The sequence below is a fragment of the Carassius gibelio genome, chromosome B3 (genome assembly GCF_023724105.1).
Source record: "Carassius gibelio isolate Cgi1373 ecotype wild population from Czech Republic chromosome B3, carGib1.2-hapl.c, whole genome shotgun sequence".
NCBI classification, from domain to species: domain Eukaryota; kingdom Metazoa; phylum Chordata; class Actinopteri; order Cypriniformes; family Cyprinidae; genus Carassius; species Carassius gibelio.
The window spans coordinates 46,092,531-46,100,030 of NC_068398.1; the positions used below are offsets into that span (position 1 = coordinate 46,092,531).

Genomic DNA, 7,500 nt, shown 5'->3' on the forward strand with positions numbered 1-7,500 from the left:
GTTTTGAGAACTGCCAAACATTTTATGAGCAAACAGAGCCTCGCTTTTCGCAGAGGCTTGACAAAACATCTCGCGGGTAAGGTTGGGGTTAAGCCTAGCGGTAGGCTTAGAGCAGGGGCGTCCCACCTCGATCCTGGAGGTTGCTTGGTCTGACGAGCTTGGCTCCAAGCACAAAGAAACTCAACTTAAGCTGCTGAACCCGGTCTCACCACAGAGACCGGAAACTTCCAGGCACGTCTGATGGAGCTGGCTGGAGTGAAACTCTACCTGACAGGGCCCTCCAGGACAGAGTTTGGCCACACTAGGCATAGAGTCTTCTATGTTTGTTTTAGCCATGCCTGTTGCTGGGGAATACAGATTGAACGAGCAGAGCTCTGGTTCAACAGCCTGAAAGGCTATTAGTTCAGCCAACTCATCAAAGGTTCCAGGTATGGAGTTCCACAAGGAAAACAAAACACGAACTCTCCACAGCAAACTTGAGCTGACACAAACAATCACTCAGCACCCTTTGTCTTATTTTGACACAAGATGACTCGCAAAGCTGTTGACTCTGAAAAGGGGCTACAGACGCTGCGTCAGCGGACAAGCGTGCTAAAGTCTGTGCTTGCCGACATTGCTCCGAACGCGCTAGCCTATTGCGCCACAGAGACTGGTAGTGTAAGCTCTTGTGGGTAACAGTCACAAAAGAATTTGACGCTGGGCGCGACACTAGTCCTGCGTCAGCAAACTTAATTCAAGAGAATTACACCCATTGGGAGGGGCGAGAGAGAGCCAAAAGGCACGCCCAACTTGGGGCTCGAACCCATGACCCTGAGATTAAGAGTCTCATGCTCTACCGACTGAGCTAGCCGGGCAGCGGCAGTCACTTCCCCAAGGCTGATGTCTGTTTTGAGAACTGCCAAACATTTTATGAGCAAACAGAGCCTCGCTTTTCGCAGAGGCTTGACAAAACATCTCGCGGGTAAGGTTGGGGTTAAGCCTAGCGGTAGGCTTAGAGCAGGGGCGTCCCACCTCGATCCTGGAGGTTGCTTGGTCTGACGAGCTTGGCTCCAAGCACAAAGAAACTCAACTTAAGCTGCTGAACCCGGTCTCACCACAGAGACCGGAAACTTCCAGGCACGTCTGATGGAGCTGGCTGGAGTGAAACTCTACCTGACAGGGCCCTCCAGGACAGAGTTTGGCCACACTAGGCATAGAGTCTTCTATGTTTGTTTTAGCCATGCCTGTTGCTGGGGAATACAGATTGAACGAGCAGAGCTCTGGTTCAACAGCCTGAAAGGCTATTAGTTCAGCCAACTCATAAAAGGTTCCAGGTATGGAGTTCCACAAGGAAAACAAAACACGAACTCTCCACAGCAAACTTGAGCTGACACAAACAATCACTCAGCACCCTTTGTCTTATTTTGACACAAGATGACTCGCAAAGCTGTTGACTCTGAAAAGGGGCTACAGACGCTGCGTCAGCGGACAAGCGTGCTAAAGTCTGTGCTTGCCGACATTGCTGCGAAAAGCTTGCTTCGTCCCTGGGTGGGCTCGAACCACCATCCTTTCGGTTAACAGCCGAACGCGCTAGCCTATTGCGCCACAGAGACTGGTAGTGTAAGGTCTTGTGGGTAACAGTCACAAAAGAATTTGACGCTGGGCGCGACACTAGTCCTGCGTCAGCAAACTTAATTCAAGAGAATTACACCCATTGGGAGGGGCGAGAGAGAGCCAAAAGGCACGCCCAACGTGGGGCTCGAACCCACGACCCTGAGATTAAGAGTCTCATGCACTACCGACTGAGCTAGCCGGGCAGCGGCAGTCACTTTCCCAAGGCTGACGTCTGTTTTGAGAACTGCCAAACATTTTATGAGCAAACAGAGCCTCGCTTTTCGCAGAGGCTTGACAAAACATCTCGCGGGTAAGGTTGGGGTTAAGCCTAGCGGTAGGCTTAGAGCAGGGGCGTCCCACCTCGATCCTGGAGGTTGCTTGGTCTGACGAGCTTGGCTCCAAGCACAAAGAAACTCAACTTAAGCTGCTGAACCCGGTCTCACCACAGAGACCGGAAACTTCCAGGCACGTCTGATGGAGCTGGCTGGAGTGAAACTCTACCTGACAGGGCCCTCCAGGACAGAGTTTGGCCACACTAGGCATAGAGTCTTCTATGTTTGTTTTAGCCATGCCTGTTGCTGGGGAATACAGATTGAACGAGCAGAGCTCTGGTTCAACAGCCTGAAAGGCTATTAGTTCAGCCAACTCATCAAAGGTTCCAGGTATGGAGTTCTGTCTCGCTGTGTGAATACAGTTTGCAAACTCCGACAGCATATGATTGGAGAAGCAATTTGGTGGCATTTTGTGGCGGTCCTAGAGGGAATTTTGAGCAGGACCTCCCTGGACCACACAGGCCTCCACAACAAGGAAAACAAAACACGAACTCTCCACAGCAAACTTGAGCTGACACAAACAATCACTCAGCACCCTTTGTCTTATTTTGACACAAGATGACTCGCAAAGCTGTTGACTCTGAAAAGGGGCTACAGACGCTGCGTCAGCGGACAAGCGTGCTAAAGTCTGTGCTTGCCGACATTGCTCCGAACGCGCTAGCCTATTGCGCCACAGAGACTGGTAGTGTAAGCTCTTGTGGGTAACAGTCACAAAAGAATTTGACGCTGGGCGCGACACTAGTCCTGCGTCAGCAAACTTAATTCAAGAGAATTACACCCATTGGGAGGGGCGAGAGAGAGCCAAAAGGCACGCCCAACTTGGGGCTCGAACCCATGACCCTGAGATTAAGAGTCTCATGCTCTACCGACTGAGCTAGCCGGGCAGCGGCAGTCACTTCCCCAAGGCTGATGTCTGTTTTGAGAACTGCCAAACATTTTATGAGCAAACAGAGCCTCGCTTTTCGCAGAGGCTTGACAAAACATCTCGCGGGTAAGGTTGGGGTTAAGCCTAGCGGTAGGCTTAGAGCAGGGGCGTCCCACCTCGATCCTGGAGGTTGCTTGGTCTGACGAGCTTGGCTCCAAGCACAAAGAAACTCAACTTAAGCTGCTGAACCCGGTCTCACCACAGAGACCGGAAACTTCCAGGCACGTCTGATGGAGCTGGCTGGAGTGAAACTCTACCTGACAGGGCCCTCCAGGACAGAGTTTGGCCACACTAGGCATAGAGTCTTCTATGTTTGTTTTAGCCATGCCTGTTGCTGGGGAATACAGATTGAACGAGCAGAGCTCTGGTTCAACAGCCTGAAAGGCTATTAGTTCAGCCAACTCATCAAAGGTTCCAGGTATGGAGTTCCACAAGGAAAACAAAACACGAACTCTCCACAGCAAACTTGAGCTGACACAAACAATCACTCAGCACCCTTTGTCTTATTTTGACACAAGATGACTCGCAAAGCTGTTGACTCTGAAAAGGGGCTACAGACGCTGCGTCAGCGGACAAGCGTGCTAAAGTCTGTGCTTGCCGACATTGCTCCGAACGCGCTAGCCTATTGCGCCACAGAGACTGGTAGTGTAAGCTCTTGTGGGTAACAGTCACAAAAGAATTTGACGCTGGGCGCGACACTAGTCCTGCGTCAGCAAACTTAATTCAAGAGAATTACACCCATTGGGAGGGGCGAGAGAGAGCCAAAAGGCACGCCCAACTTGGGGCTCGAACCCATGACCCTGAGATTAAGAGTCTCATGCTCTACCGACTGAGCTAGCCGGGCAGCGGCAGTCACTTCCCCAAGGCTGATGTCTGTTTTGAGAACTGCCAAACATTTTATGAGCAAACAGAGCCTCGCTTTTCGCAGAGGCTTGACAAAACATCTCGCGGGTAAGGTTGGGGTTAAGCCTAGCGGTAGGCTTAGAGCAGGGGCGTCCCACCTCGATCCTGGAGGTTGCTTGGTCTGACGAGCTTGGCTCCAAGCACAAAGAAACTCAACTTAAGCTGCTGAACCCGGTCTCACCACAGAGACCGGAAACTTCCAGGCACGTCTGATGGAGCTGGCTGGAGTGAAACTCTACCTGACAGGGCCCTCCAGGACAGAGTTTGGCCACACTAGGCATAGAGTCTTCTATGTTTGTTTTAGCCATGCCTGTTGCTGGGGAATACAGATTGAACGAGCAGAGCTCTGGTTCAACAGCCTGAAAGGCTATTAGTTCAGCCAACTCATAAAAGGTTCCAGGTATGGAGTTCCACAAGGAAAACAAAACACGAACTCTCCACAGCAAACTTGAGCTGACACAAACAATCACTCAGCACCCTTTGTCTTATTTTGACACAAGATGACTCGCAAAGCTGTTGACTCTGAAAAGGGGCTACAGACGCTGCGTCAGCGGACAAGCGTGCTAAAGTCTGTGCTTGCCGACATTGCTGCGAAAAGCTTGCTTCGTCCCTGGGTGGGCTCGAACCACCATCCTTTCGGTTAACAGCCGAACGCGCTAGCCTATTGCGCCACAGAGACTGGTAGTGTAAGGTCTTGTGGGTAACAGTCACAAAAGAATTTGACGCTGGGCGCGACACTAGTCCTGCGTCAGCAAACTTAATTCAAGAGAATTACACCCATTGGGAGGGGCGAGAGAGAGCCAAAAGGCACGCCCAACGTGGGGCTCGAACCCACGACCCTGAGATTAAGAGTCTCATGCACTACCGACTGAGCTAGCCGGGCAGCGGCAGTCACTTTCCCAAGGCTGACGTCTGTTTTGAGAACTGCCAAACATTTTATGAGCAAACAGAGCCTCGCTTTTCGCAGAGGCTTGACAAAACATCTCGCGGGTAAGGTTGGGGTTAAGCCTAGCGGTAGGCTTAGAGCAGGGGCGTCCCACCTCGATCCTGGAGGTTGCTTGGTCTGACGAGCTTGGCTCCAAGCACAAAGAAACTCAACTTAAGCTGCTGAACCCGGTCTCACCACAGAGACCGGAAACTTCCAGGCACGTCTGATGGAGCTGGCTGGAGTGAAACTCTACCTGACAGGGCCCTCCAGGACAGAGTTTGGCCACACTAGGCATAGAGTCTTCTATGTTTGTTTTAGCCATGCCTGTTGCTGGGGAATACAGATTGAACGAGCAGAGCTCTGGTTCAACAGCCTGAAAGGCTATTAGTTCAGCCAACTCATCAAAGGTTCCAGGTATGGAGTTCTGTCTCGCTGTGTGAATACAGTTTGCAAACTCCGACAGCATATGATTGGAGAAGCAATTTGGTGGCATTTTGTGGCGGTCCTAGAGGGAATTTTGAGCAGGACCTCCCTGGACCACACAGGCCTCCACAACAAGGAAAACAAAACACGAACTCTCCACAGCAAACTTGAGCTGACACAAACAATCACTCAGCACCCTTTGTCTTATTTTGACACAAGATGACTCGCAAAGCTGTTGACTCTGAAAAGGGGCTACAGACGCTGCGTCAGCGGACAAGCGTGCTAAAGTCTGTGCTTGCCGACATTGCTGCGAAAAGCTTGCTTCGTCCCTGGGTGGGCTCGAACCACCATCCTTTCGGTTAACAGCCGAACGCACTAGCCTATTGCGCCACAGAGACTGGTAGTGTAAGGTCTTGTGGGTAACAGTCACAAAAGAATTTGACGCTGGGCGCGACACTAGTCCTGCGTCAGCAAACTTAATTCAAGAGAATTACACCCATTGGGAGGGGCGAGAGAGAGCCAAAAGGCACGCCCAACGTGGGGCTCGAACCCACGACCCTGAGATTAAGAGTCTCATGCTCTACCGACTGAGATAGCCGGGCAGCGGCAGTCACTTTCCCAAGGCTGACGTCTGTTTTGAGAACTGCCAAACATTTTATGAGCAAACAGAGCCTCGCTTTTCGCAGAGGCTTGACAAAACATCTCGCGGGTAAGGTTGGGGTTAAGCCTAGCGGTAGGCTTAGAGCAGGGGCGTCCCACCTTGATCCTGGAGGTTGCTTGGTCTGACGAGCTTGGCTCCAAGCACAAAGAAACTCAACTTAAGCTGCTGAACCCGGTCTCACCACAGAGACCGGAAACTTCCAGGCACGTCTGATGGAGCTGGCTGGAGTGAAACTCTACCTGACAGGGCCCTCCAGGACAGAGTTTGGCCACACTAGGCATAGAGTCTTCTATGTTTGTTTTAGCCATGCCTGTTGCTGGGGAATACAGATTGAACGAGCAGAGCTCTGGTTCAACAGCCTGAAAGGCTATTAGTTCAGCCAACTCATAAAAGGTTCCAGGTATGGAGTTCCACAAGGAAAACAAAACACGAACTCTCCACAGCAAACTTGAGCTGACACAAACAATCACTCAGCACCCTTTGTCTTATTTTGACACAAGATGACTCGCAAAGCTGTTGACTCTGAAAAGGGGCTACAGACGCTGCGTCAGCGGACAAGCGTGCTAAAGTCTGTGCTTGCCGACATTGCTGCGAAAAGCTTGCTTCGTCCCTGGGTGGGCTCGAACCACCATCCTTTCGGTTAACAGCCGAACGCGCTAGCCTATTGCGCCACAGAGATTGGTAGTGTAAGGTCTTGTGGGTAACAGTCACAAAAGAATTTGACGCTGGGCGCGACACTAGTCCTGCGTCAGCAAACTTAATTCAAGAGAATTACACCCATTGGGAGGGGCGAGAGAGAGCCAAAAGGCACGCCCAACGTGGGGCTCGAACCCACGACCCTGAGATTAAGAGTCTCATGCACTACCGACTGAGCTAGCCGGGCAGCGGCAGTCACTTTCCCAAGGCTGACGTCTGTTTTGAGAACTGCCAAACATTTTATGAGCAAACAGAGCCTCGCTTTTCGCAGAGGCTTGACAAAACATCTCGCGGGTAAGGTTGGGGTTAAGCCTAGCGGTAGGCTTAGAGCAGGGGCGTCCCACCTCGATCTTGGAGGTTGCTTGGTCTGACGAGCTTGGCTCCAAGCACAAAGAAACTCAACTTAAGCTGCTGAACCCGGTCTCACCACAGAGACCGGAAACTTCCAGGCACGTCTGATGGAGCTGGCTGGAGTGAAACTCTACCTGACAGGGCCCTCCAGGACAGAGTTTGGCCACACTAGGCATAGAGTCTTCTATGTTTGTTTTAGCCATGCCTGTTGCTGGGGAATACAGATTGAACGAGCAGAGCTCTGGTTCAACAGCCTGAAAGGCTATTAGTTCAGCCAACTCATCAAAGGTTCCAGGTATGGAGTTCTGTCTCGCTGTGTGAATACAGTTTGCAAACTCCGACAGCATATGATTGGAGAAGCAATTTGGTGGCATTTTGTGGCGGTCCTAGAGGGAATTTTGAGCAGGACCTCCCTGGACCACACAGGCCTCCACAACAAGGAAAACAAAACACGAACTCTCCACAGCAAACTTGAGCTGACACAAACAATCACTCAGCACCCTTTGTCTTATTTTGACACAAGATGACTCGCAAAGCTGTTGACTCTGAAAAGGGGCTACAGACGCCGCGTCAGCGGACAAGCGTGCTAAAGTCTGTGCTTGCCGACATTGCTGCGAAAAGCTTGCTTCGTCCCTGGGTGGGCTCGAACCACCATCCTTTCGGTTAACAGCCGAACGCGCTAGCCTAT

At 51.5% G+C, this 7,500-nt stretch overlaps 1 protein-coding gene and 12 non-coding genes across 13 annotated transcripts in view; all 13 read right to left on the reverse strand.

Annotated features, from left to right (window-relative positions):
- Positions 1-7,500, reverse strand: part of LOC127951795 (pentraxin fusion protein) — a 421,943-nt gene that overhangs the window by 230,950 nt on the left and 183,493 nt on the right. The gene's annotated exons all lie outside the window — the stretch shown is intronic.
- On the reverse strand, positions 782-854 carry trnak-cuu (transfer RNA lysine (anticodon CUU)). Its single transcript has one exon. It is a non-coding gene; the product is annotated as a tRNA-Lys (tRNA).
- Positions 1,519-1,592, reverse strand: trnan-guu (transfer RNA asparagine (anticodon GUU)). Its single transcript has one exon. It is a non-coding gene; the product is annotated as a tRNA-Asn (tRNA).
- Positions 1,724-1,796, reverse strand: trnak-cuu (transfer RNA lysine (anticodon CUU)). The gene has a single exon. It is a non-coding gene; the product is annotated as a tRNA-Lys (tRNA).
- On the reverse strand, positions 2,737-2,809 carry trnak-cuu (transfer RNA lysine (anticodon CUU)). Its single transcript has one exon. It is a non-coding gene; the product is annotated as a tRNA-Lys (tRNA).
- On the reverse strand, positions 3,622-3,694 carry trnak-cuu (transfer RNA lysine (anticodon CUU)). The gene has a single exon. It is a non-coding gene; the product is annotated as a tRNA-Lys (tRNA).
- On the reverse strand, positions 4,359-4,432 carry trnan-guu (transfer RNA asparagine (anticodon GUU)). Its single transcript has one exon. It is a non-coding gene; the product is annotated as a tRNA-Asn (tRNA).
- On the reverse strand, positions 4,564-4,636 carry trnak-cuu (transfer RNA lysine (anticodon CUU)). Its single transcript has one exon. It is a non-coding gene; the product is annotated as a tRNA-Lys (tRNA).
- trnan-guu (transfer RNA asparagine (anticodon GUU)) lies at positions 5,429-5,502 on the reverse strand. The gene has a single exon. It is a non-coding gene; the product is annotated as a tRNA-Asn (tRNA).
- On the reverse strand, positions 5,634-5,706 carry trnak-cuu (transfer RNA lysine (anticodon CUU)). Its single transcript has one exon. It is a non-coding gene; the product is annotated as a tRNA-Lys (tRNA).
- Positions 6,371-6,444, reverse strand: trnan-guu (transfer RNA asparagine (anticodon GUU)). Its single transcript has one exon. It is a non-coding gene; the product is annotated as a tRNA-Asn (tRNA).
- Positions 6,576-6,648, reverse strand: trnak-cuu (transfer RNA lysine (anticodon CUU)). Its single transcript has one exon. It is a non-coding gene; the product is annotated as a tRNA-Lys (tRNA).
- The window catches only part of trnan-guu (transfer RNA asparagine (anticodon GUU)), a 74-nt gene continuing 14 nt past the window's right edge, over positions 7,441-7,500 (reverse strand). Inside the window, exon 1 of the tRNA in view lies at positions 7,441-7,500. This exon is cut by the window's right edge and continues 14 nt beyond it. This is a non-coding gene — a tRNA (tRNA-Asn).